The sequence below is a fragment of the Pseudochaenichthys georgianus genome, chromosome 18, assembly GCF_902827115.2.
Source record: "Pseudochaenichthys georgianus chromosome 18, fPseGeo1.2, whole genome shotgun sequence".
NCBI classification, from domain to species: Eukaryota; Metazoa; Chordata; class Actinopteri; order Perciformes; family Channichthyidae; genus Pseudochaenichthys; species Pseudochaenichthys georgianus.
The window spans coordinates 6,754,377-6,764,227 of NC_047520.1; positions in this window are offsets into that span (position 1 = coordinate 6,754,377).

Sequence of the window (9,851 nt, forward strand, 5' to 3'; positions counted from 1 at the left end):
TTGACTTTGGCTTATTTTTGAACATTGGACAAAGCTAAGCGCTAGCTGTTTCCCTCTGCTCATTGCCCTCATGCTATGCTAAACGAAGCAGATTGCCTCCTGGCTCTACTTGTTGCAGCACATAAAGGACATTTATCATATCTAAACCAACAAACAGCACAGCAGCAGTCTGTGTTTGACTGTTTGCCCTATTCTGTTGAACAGTTTCACTTTTCCTAATTGGCTCCAAGCAAACACACACCCACACACACACAACTCTAACACTGTATTTAGACAGGCTGTGCTAGATGAAAGGTAAACACAGATGCTTTTTTATACATCATTTAAATGCAGGATTATGTCCAAGTATTATGCAACAATATCAGGGTTGCAACCACGATTTGACAAGAGACTTCTGGGTAATGCAGTGTGAGAGGTTTTGCTATGAAGTGTAGCTGTCACAGCGCAGAGGTCCAAAAGGATCAGCTGCTGTTGTGCCATCTGGGTCACCTTGGCCCGTCGCCCATGGTAACGACACCCCCTCCCAATTTGTGCCTCTATGGTAACCCCAATTTTCACTTCATATCAGAGCTGCTGAGACGCTTTTATTTCGGTAAATTGCATTTTTTTTTTTACTTTAGCAAGTAAGTGAAGGTTTATCTCATGGGAGCCTAACACGTAAACGTTCTTCCCATGATGACGCGTCGAAGGCGTGATGTAACACTAAAAGCAGAAAGATATTATGTAATATTGCATCATGAAACCAAACTGAATATGCTTGTGGGAGATTGATACAATACTGTTCTGTTCTGTAAGCTATTTACACAAATCATTAAATAATGTTATTGTACAATGAGACACTGATGAATCTTAATTACGTGTCTTTTGTTTTTATAAAGAAAAATATTTTGACTTTGTTGATTGTATGGATAGTTTTGAATCAAAGACTTGCCATTTGTGTCATCCCAACTGGGCTCCCTGTTTCTAAGAAAATGCATTTTAGCAGTGTGGAAAAACTTTAATTGTCTAAAACTAATTACATGTCATCATTGTTTGTTTATTCCACAAGATAACAAATAGTTAGTTATGATGGTTATATATATTTTTCCCTTAAAATACATAGTAGGACAAACACACCTATGGGAATTTCTACTATTTGTTTACAAGTTGTGTTTTTTTTCACCACTTATTTGTTGGGCTTGTTTGTCTACTTTAATAATGCCGTAAATGTTTGGTTACAATAACACAGCATCAGCACTTCTTGCACAAAGCATTTACCCTCACCACTGATTCCTGTTCATTTGTAACAGTTTTTGTTAGGTTTGGTTTACCATTCATTGGTTGTCTTCACATGTGACATTTTACTCAAAAACATCTTTATAAAAGCTCAATCTGAATTAGAAATATGTGTAAACACCTTCACTCCACATATTCATGCACCCTGGACACTACAGTTGCTCACCAGGCGGTCATTTTAAAAGTGCACAAATAAAGAAAATCTATATTTCCATGGTTCCAGGATTAGAATCCCCATTTTACTAGAAAGGCCTGGGAGAGAATCACACTTTCAGAGGCATCACATTTTGTGCAGAACACCATATTAAATTAACATCTCATCAAATATTAATTCAGTGGATTGGCTCCGAAGTGGCAATTTGAAAAAGCAAAAGTATTTTGATGCTGTGGATCAATCTGTGTTAAAAAGACAGGGTTTGTGTTCCCTGGACATACTGTAGATTTAACAGATTAGATGGATCAGTAAATACACATTTAATTGATCAGACAACTTTCTACTTTATATTTAAACTGTGTGAATTGTGTAAATGACAAGGAATGGCCCATGTGTATTGTCTATTTCCAGCTCTGTGTCGAGAAGAAGCACCGCCCTCGCTTGGTGCTCTCCACCGCCATCTTTTTGAAGTACGTCTTCAATGGTACGTCTTCACATTAAAACATTTCCCCCCCCCTCCCCTCCACACACTTGCACACACTCCTATCTGACCCTTTTTCTCTCTCAGAGTTCACACAAGGGAGCACCAGCCTAACACCCTTATCTTCAGAGTGTCACCGAGGTCTGAGTAGTGATGAAGAAGATCGAGGGAGGGGGTGTTGCATTTGGTGAAGTGGGTAAAAAGAGGTCTCCTGCAGGTGCAGTATAACACAGTCAGTAGTTATTACATTAAAAAAGACTAGAAATGTGTTATCTGTGTGACCATCTGGTTGTCAGCTTTGAGATGTTGATCGAGTGCCTGGATGAGAATATCAAACTTGACTTGTCAAGATGGAGAGGATTTAAGTTTGTGGACTTTTATGTGGTTGGAAAAGCCTGCAAGAAGCTCCTTATGTTCAACTAAGACAAAGTTAGAAACAGTTGCTGTATGAGTATTAAATACAATACCCTTATAGTACTTTCAACATCATCCAGCTAAAATATATTGCATTATTACAGAATATGTTTGACAGTAATTAAAAGGTGACTCACCGATTAGTAGGACAATGTCATTTCAACACACTGATTAAACAAAGTGGACCATTTAATCCATTATTCATATCTAAACAAAGGTAAGACTATCTCTTATTTTATAAATATAATTTCTGTAAGTATAAGAAGTCTTTTAGGGTTAAGATGAACCAACCCTCTAACATAAAAAACTAAAATCACTTCATGAAACAAAATGCTAGAGACACAGTTTACCTGACCATGTTAGGGTATGTATCGACGTTAGCTAACCGGTTTACTACCGACATTTACCTAGCATAATATCCAGGCCATTTGTTCGGTTTGGTTAGATCTTAGATTTGTAAAAAAAACAACGTTTGCAACAAATACATCTTCTGTGTAGCATTTTGGCACGGTGTGGTAACACGTGGATTACTTATTTAGCAGCCTTCCTGCTCCATTATCTAAACCTATCAAAGTTACTTTCACCAAAAAACATTGATTACTCCTCTAACACGGAAAGTACAATTAAAAGTAAAACATAGCAACTGTTTTAAAATACAAGACGCCAGGACACAGTTCTCAAACAACCGTTAGCTTGATTAGCTAGCAACAGCTAATACAATCTATCATCCAATCTCTGAAATAAAGACTAAATAATAAATAAATAATTGCTTCAAAAATTACAGTGGGTAAATCTGTCCCTGTTATAATTGTGAAAATGAAAAGCTGGAGGTGTACTGAGAAAGGAAAGAAGATTTTTAGAGCAGCAACAGTCAAACCAAAGAATACATTTAAGTGACAGCTGTCAGCGTCACATTGGTACACTGTTCCCTTCGCTCAGAGAGGCTTCTGTACGTGACCATATAGTGGCACACTGAATAAAGCATGAGGCAAACAGAGGAAGATATGTTGGTTTAGGCACAGAGATGCATCAACTTCTCCATGACCTAGATGTCAGGCATTGGGAGGGATTTTGTCTTTCTGCTCTGTGTTTCATCTGTCCTTTCACCATCTTTAATTTATTTCGTGAGACATTTTAAAAGCTAATGGGAATCATTCGTTGGAATAGCACAGCGTAGGGGTAAGAAACCAAGAAGAATTGAAAGAATTTCTCAAACATGAGAAGTACCATTTGGAATATAAACTGAATACTGTTTAGTATCAGACATTGTGTAAGAACAGGGGCGGATCTACCGGGGTGGCAACTGCCACCCTAAAAAGATGATGACCCCAGCTGCCACCCCAGTTGGCATCTTTGTTTTGAAAGAAAAGTTGTGGCTCATCGGACATTTATGAGATAAAGTCTATAATGTCCGAGTGCAGCACAAGACGCGAGCCTTGTAACCCCTCCCCTATGGAGCTATTTCAGGGTCATACGTTTTGATCAGAGCCGTATAATAGAAGAGTTACGACATCTCCGTTCACTCCCAATGGACCACTTTTTTACAGCAATGGCGGATCGTGGAGCCTCTCAATCGTTCCCCGGAAGTTAGCGCCAAGGCTAGCAGAGCAGTAGAGTTGCAGCATAATAGACCGTTCTTGACGGACTTTTAAAGGTAAGAAGAAGTTTAAAGATTTATATTGCGGATATTATCAGTACATCTGATTCAAATGAACATGTGTATTAAAGGATGTCAGTGGATTATCCCTAAATTAGTAGATTTAGGGAACGTTTACAGATAACAGATTAAGCTAGCATACCGAAGCAAGTTATCACACGTTGAACAGCCTTTCAATTGTAAATTCCGTTCTCTTAATGTCATTTCGTCCAACGTTGTTGAATTATAGAAGAGGGTTTTCTAAACGGGATTGTATGCGGGGGTGGAGGGAGTTAAATATTAGATAAATATAACTTTGGTGCGTTTAAGAGCGAGTGTTTTTAGCAGAGCCATATCGTGTCCTTGTGATTCTGTTGATTATTACCTGTCTGTATAATGTTGCAGCTGATTCTGGATTGATGGCAAAGGGAGAGGGACTTAAGTGAGAGTGAAAACACAAGGTACGTTTAATACTACTGTGTTATATAAGTAAGCAAACTAAACATGTATTCTATCACTGTATTATATAAGTAATCTTGTTAGTAACCTACTGTATGGCAGGTGGAGGGACAGTGATGTTACAGGTGGAGGAGCAAAACTGCAAGACTGCAAACTCACAAGACAGAGAAATCAAGGTGTGTTCTCCAGAGAAGAGGTTGATTTCACTTCAATTTGTTCATATTTTCTAAAGATGTGGAAATGGCACAAAAAAAAACTTGAGAGCTGTAACCAAGACAACTGTAACAACATGAGTAGAGAGCCACCAAGGTTTTTCAAGTCCCTCTCTTACTCCATTTTGCCAACCCAAACTTCCAGGTACATGACGGGACACCTTGCTTGTGTTTGTTGTTTGCGCTCCTCTGGCTGGGTGCTGGCAGGTGGAGGGCAGTGATCCCTTCCCTTCTTCCTTCAATCTTTGAGTAAGTAGAAGACATGGCACTGTAAATGTTCGAACATTTAAAATATTATACCACTTAAAAATAAGAAATATTACTTTTGTTACTAAGAGTTCATACTTATTATACGACCTGTGTCACCTTTCACACTATCGCTGTGATCATGAGCTATGGGCTTTGTAGATACAGGGGCCCTTCTCTTTCTGACCACAGGGCGATGCACGGAGATGGTGGGTATAGCCTCTGCTCTCAGCCTAGTCTTGCCCTTTTTTGTCTTGACAAACGAGTGACTTGAGGTTACTTCACACACAGAACAACTCCGTTTTGTCTGCCCACATACATATTCCATAGTGGTTGAATACACAGTATTAGGAAACACTTTATACTTACTGGACATGTTATACTCATTACATACTGTATATAAAATATGACCAAGAATGTGAGACAACTTTATAGAAATTCATATCACATCTGTTACTGATGCCATTTATCATACTTTGTTAAACTCACAAATAATAAAGTTCCATAACTTCAGTTGGGAACAGAGACCACAGCTTATCTCCCCAAGGCCATTTCCCATCCAATAGGTGTGCTGTGTGTATAACCCTTTCTCCTGTCTGTTGCTCCCTCTTTCAGCACAAGAACCAGAGGGGGATTCAATGGAGCCTGAATACCTGCACTGAGACCCTCACCCTGCACCCTGAGTCTCAACTCTGTGTTTTTCAAGCCTTTCCCTTTGTATTAAACAAAACATTAAGCTTTCCCAATGGTGTGGTTTTCGTTTTGTGAAAAAGTGCAAATGCAGTGTTTGTATATAAATTAGGGCTGTCAAACGATTACAAATGTTAATCAGATTAATCATAGCTTAAAAATTAATTAATCATGATTAATCACCATTCGAACTATGTCCAAAATATGCCATTTATTTATGTATATTGTTGTGGGAATGGAAAGATAAATGAAAGCAGGCGGATATATCCATTTAACATACAGTATCTATGTTTATTATAAAACATTTCTGCATGTCAAAATGAAAGACAACCCACACACCTATCAATCATCAAACCGTGGGGTCTTAATTCATTACGTGTTGATTTCTATCAACGGGGGAGTACTTCAGGAAAGTCGACGGGGGGGGGGGGGGGCTAGTGGAGTACTTTAGGAAAGTCGACAGGGGGGGGGCTAGTGGAGTACTTCGTGACCACAGAGTGTGAACGTTGTGATCAGCTGTTTTAGCGCAGTTCTCCAGTGAAGGGGGAAGTCTCCCTCCGCAGCCGGTTGGCGTAGTTTTGGCACAGTTCCGTTGTACAGACCGACGTTAACAGCAGCCCTGTCTGTGCACACGGAGACCGACTCTGTCGTCCGGTGATCTAACCGCCTTCTGGAAAAGCTTCACAAGTACGTCGGTACGCAAATGCGCTTTGTGACACAAGTGACGGTACGCATTTCAGATTACGCACATAACCTGCGTACCAGTTATGTGCACCCCTGTACCAGAGCCATAGTATTACTATTATATGGCTCTGCCCTGTACTACAGCAAGAGTATTCTCCGTCGGGACTTCCTGCAACAACACCACGCCGTTATCAAAGATGTTCTATTGAGAAGACGATCACTACGTGACAAAAGTTTTCAAAACCGTGGCTACTGAAATCAATCTTACTAACTGCTGTCTGTGCAATTTACTCCGCGCGAGTTGGCAGACTTTATTTTGCTTACTTTAACATCATTTTTCATGGTGGGGCTAAAGGCCCTGACACACCAACCCGATTTTGGGAGTCAGAGGCCGTCAGAGGCTGTCGGGCATTCGCGGCGCCGTAGTCAGGTTGGTGTGTCCGTCGACCGTGACACGCCTTATTTGGACTGCCAGACCCGATGCATGGCCGATTCAACATGTTGAATCGGCCATGCATCGGGTCTGGCAGTCGGACCAAATAATCACTCTGATTGGCTGTTCAGCTAGCAAATCAGTGCATGAGAAGCGAAGCGGAAGTGAGGGACGTAAACAAACGATTTAAGAAGGCACACACAGACTGCTATTCATTTTCATCTCATCATGGCGATCTGGAATGATGCAAACGAAGACCTGCTCATCACCTTGATCCAGGAGAGGCCAGCTCTGTATGATATTACGGAGAAAAGATACTCTTCTTCTTCTCTGTCTTCGGTTGTTGCCTCTTTTGAATGACGAATACACACTACCGCCGCCTGCTGGTAAGGAGAGTTATTGCCACTCATGCACTGAAGTCGGTGCGGTGTGTTCCCGTGCGACACATGGCCAAAACGCAGGAGAACACGGCCAGGCAACAGCCGACTTCAGCGTCGGCTAGTCCTCTGGTGACTGCTTGGTGTGTCAGGGCCTTAAGCCATTTCTTGGTATGGGTGTAGCCTACCCCAGCCATACCCTGGCGCTGCCACTGGTGGCACGTATGGGGCGGGCCATTCTGCACATGCGTTAAATGCGTTAAATATTTTAATGCAATTAATTCAAAAAATTAATTACCGCCGTTAACGCGATAATTTTGACAGCACTAATATAAATCACATATTTTTTTGCTGTTGGTCGTGAAATTGCTCCTGCTTCCTCCGCTCTGTGTCAGTGTGGAAGCCGTACATTCGTACTCCTTTCTCTGAGCGATTGGAGCATCCCCAAGCAGCACAGCAAACCATGGTGGCGAGGAGGAGGCAGCACAGCAAACCAGGACAACACGGAGGAAAAGGCACCGGCAAACTGCATGATATGCTATTCAATGTTTATTGAATTCCATGTATTTGCAATGGATGTTCCTAAAACAACACATTTAACATCATCATCATCATCATCATCATCATCATCATCATATGCTGCTAGTCCTGCTGCTGCTGCTAGTCCTTTGATAGTCACCTGTCGGTCTCCTGTCCTTTCTGAAAGCCATAAAGATGACATTAGTCATTTAGATAACTTGTGTCCTCAATTACCAGGGGATTACTGAAACTACCATGAATTTAAGAAAATGGTAGAAATGAATCCAATCTGAATTTTAAAGCATTACTTTAGATCCCCTCCCTCTAAATATATCAATAAACATTAGAAAGTGATGCTCCTGACTACCATACAAGTTTAAGAAGATAATATTGGTTTGAAAGAATTCAAAGCTATAAATAAACAGCAACAGGCTCTTTAACCAAGGCACTGTTAGCCTAACATGTAAACTAGTTGTTCACACTAATCCTAATATTATCACTTAATATTAGCAAATTCGATTTTATTTTTTAAAACATATTGATGTAAATACATACACATTGATTTGTTGTATAAATATTGCAAATCAAAACCTTTATTCACTAATAATTACCAAAAATCGTAGTTCTATCTCCTGTTATCAATGCATTCACATTGCCCGCCATGAACTTCCGGGGAACGATCCTCGTCTACATGAACCACGTGACGATAACCGTTGTTGGACTTCCGTTGTCGTAACTCTTCTATTAAATGGCTCTGGTTTTGATAATTCAAAAAAAGTTCAAGTTTTTATCCTGAACTTTGAAAAATACAATGATGTATTCAAAATGAAAATAAGTATTTGAAATCATTGTTCAGGTTGAATATTATTTTGATTCAGTTCAGCAATTTTTTTGAATAAAATATTTATTTTCAGATTTCACTTTTATACATATTTTGATATTTGAATCCTTATTTATTTCAGTTGCAGATATTTTGTTCTCAGATTCAAAACAATTATTTTTTCAGTTTCAAATCTTGTTTTTTAGGTTTCACATTGCTTTTCACCTTCAGATCGTTTTTCGCTTTCAGATCGTTTTTTTTCGCTTTCAGGTCGTTTTTTTTCGCTTTCAGACTTTTGACCCTGATGTTGCTTGAGGGGGCGGGGCTTAGCAAAGAGTAGTTTGGCATCCTGAGTGGCAGGCCTCCCTCTGTCATGTTGCCTTCATGGATAATAACTGCAGCGATGTTTATGTTTTAGCTGAATACACGTTTTTTAACCCTAACTGATGCAGTTAGTCACTTCTTTAATGTTTGTTCTTTCTGATGTAAAGTCCAGGTTGTAACTGTTTGCAGTGAAGTCGTGGGACGCTGAACTGTTCTTTTGAATCTTTTGAATTTTAATACATGACATAATTACTTGTCTTTCAAATTTGAAGGAGGGTGAGCAAGCATCTTGAGGAACATTCATCATTAACTCCTCCAAAAAATATAGTTTATTCAATAATGAATATGTGAATCATAACAGTGATTGACAGCTGATAGGAATAATATGATACTACAAAAATAGAAACTTATTGACATAGGTCATATACGCCGCCGCTATTTGTATATAGGGGAAACACTGCAGTTATTGTTCAGTTAAAATTCATTACATTATGTCTGCCACCTTATATATTTATATTTAAGGCTTTACAGATGTGCCACAATAATGTCACCTATGTTATTGAGTTAAAATATTAATATTGTGGCTTTCCAAGTTAACATTGATTGATATGACTGTGATTAAATCAGCATATTCTGCCAGGGGATGCCACTCCTCAAAATCTCCTGCCACCCCATGAATATTTATCTAGATCCGCCCCTGTGTAAGAAAGATCCACTTTGGAAGGTCAAGGAACATGTTTTGTTTACATAGTTCACCGCTGAAAAGGCAACACAATCCTAATATGTAGAAACCAATACTGCACAAACAGGAGTTCATATTGATATGTGCGACTATTGATCTCTCCAATATGAATATGTTACTGGTTATCACCCTTCTTAGCCTGTTGCCTTTCAGCCCATACTCATAATAAGTTGTGAGCAGTTCGACCGGAGTGACTTCCCTTTATCTGACAAGAAAAAAGCAAAGATTGGGGAAAAGTTTGGAAAAAATAAAATGTGCAGATTATAATTTATTTCAAATATATTTTTTATAATTTAGGACCGGAACAGCTCAGACTTGACATGACAGTTCAATTATTAGGTACGTGTATGCAGAGAAAACAGTTTTTTTGATTGCAGCAGTTGTT